The 1,299-nt window shown below is 56.3% G+C and overlaps 1 protein-coding gene across 3 annotated transcripts in view; it reads left to right on the top strand.

Annotated features, from left to right (window-relative positions):
- Positions 1-1,299, top strand: part of VWA3A (von Willebrand factor A domain containing 3A) — a 79,131-nt gene that overhangs the window by 45,623 nt on the left and 32,209 nt on the right. The window lies entirely within an intron of this gene.

The raw sequence follows: 1,299 nt of genomic DNA, 5'->3' as shown, positions 1-1,299 counted from the left end.
GACTCAGTCAACGTGATTACCTGTTGGTGCTCCATCCGGGTTCCTAAGTCTCCGCTAGGAGGCCACTGTCGGTTTCCCGGCCAATGCACCAGGTGTCAGGGGGTGGGTCCGATGACGCTGCTACTCGCCGCAGTCTCCATCCCCCTGATTTGGGGACCATCCTCAGGGTACTTTACCTGGAGCTGCTCCTCTGCAGGCTGGATGCCTCCGGACCTCCTGCCACGATTTTGACCTCCTGGTTCAGTGTTGATAATCCGGTGCGTGCCAGTCCACAGATGAGACTCCTGGGTCCTAGGGGTCCCACGTTGTCGAGAGCTCCTCCGCCCCTACACCCTCGCCTATACCTCCATGGGGTTGAGCAACAGTCCACTCAGCCTACTTGTCAGGATATCGTGCCCGGGATCCGTAAATCAAAGCAGGCAAAAACAGCTCAATGCTAACAGCCAGGGATTCCCCAGAGCCTGGAGGCCACCTGGACCTTTTTGCGGGCCTCCCCAGTCTTTCCCTGTCCGCTGTGTGGCTAACACCCCTCCTTGGGCTTCTGTTTAAGTAATCAACTTGCTCCAGGGCTTGTGGGGTCCACTGGCCCCTCTCCGTCACAGCAGCGGCACCTTCCCTGCTGCGAGTGCCCACCTATTAGAAGGAATACGGCTCGCCGGCTCCTGCTGAGTCGAGCCGGGCTCACTGGCCCAGAACTGTCAGTGTCTGCGCTGGGGCGGTTCCTTCTCGGATCCCGGGTCTCATTGGGGTTTGCCCTTACCCCAGAAGGTCCTCCCGTGCCTCCGGGCTACCTTTGTTTGCGCCCGGGTACTCCCGCCGACTTCCGCACCGCCGCCGCTCGCTTCCGGTTCCTCCTCTCCAGCCGCCTTCGGCGTCTCCTTTATAGTGGATGGAACTGCCTCAGGGCCTTTCTTCTGGACACACCTGTGGACGGTGAGTGTTCCCGCCCTGGCAATTTGTGCCGAGGGGTGTAACATGGGCTGTTTAGCAATGGGGCGTGGGGTTTCGGGCCACCTGCTCCCCTCCTCCCCCACAGTAAGCAACAGCCTACTTCATCAGGTGCTATCAATTAAATAAGCTGTTGCCTACAAAAGCTCACGTCTCTATATACCACCCAGTCCTACCTTGTGCCTAACATGACTAGTCACCTCTACTTATTTTTCTATGTTTCTTTACCTGCAGAACTTGCTGCAGAGCAAAATGCTAGTGATTTTCCACTTTGCTGCAGAATTATGCTTCGGAGTCCCTAGTTTTCCCTTTTTTTAATTACAATAGTACGCTCATGGCTGTAAAAAAAAA

Source organism: Crocodylus porosus, unplaced genomic scaffold (assembly GCF_001723895.1).
Source record: "Crocodylus porosus isolate Cpor-Errol unplaced genomic scaffold, CroPor_comp1, whole genome shotgun sequence".
Lineage (NCBI taxonomy): Eukaryota > Metazoa > Chordata > Crocodylia > Crocodylidae > Crocodylus > Crocodylus porosus.
Note: the sequence above shows the minus strand (reverse complement) of the source record. Positions and strands in the feature narration are given on the sequence as shown.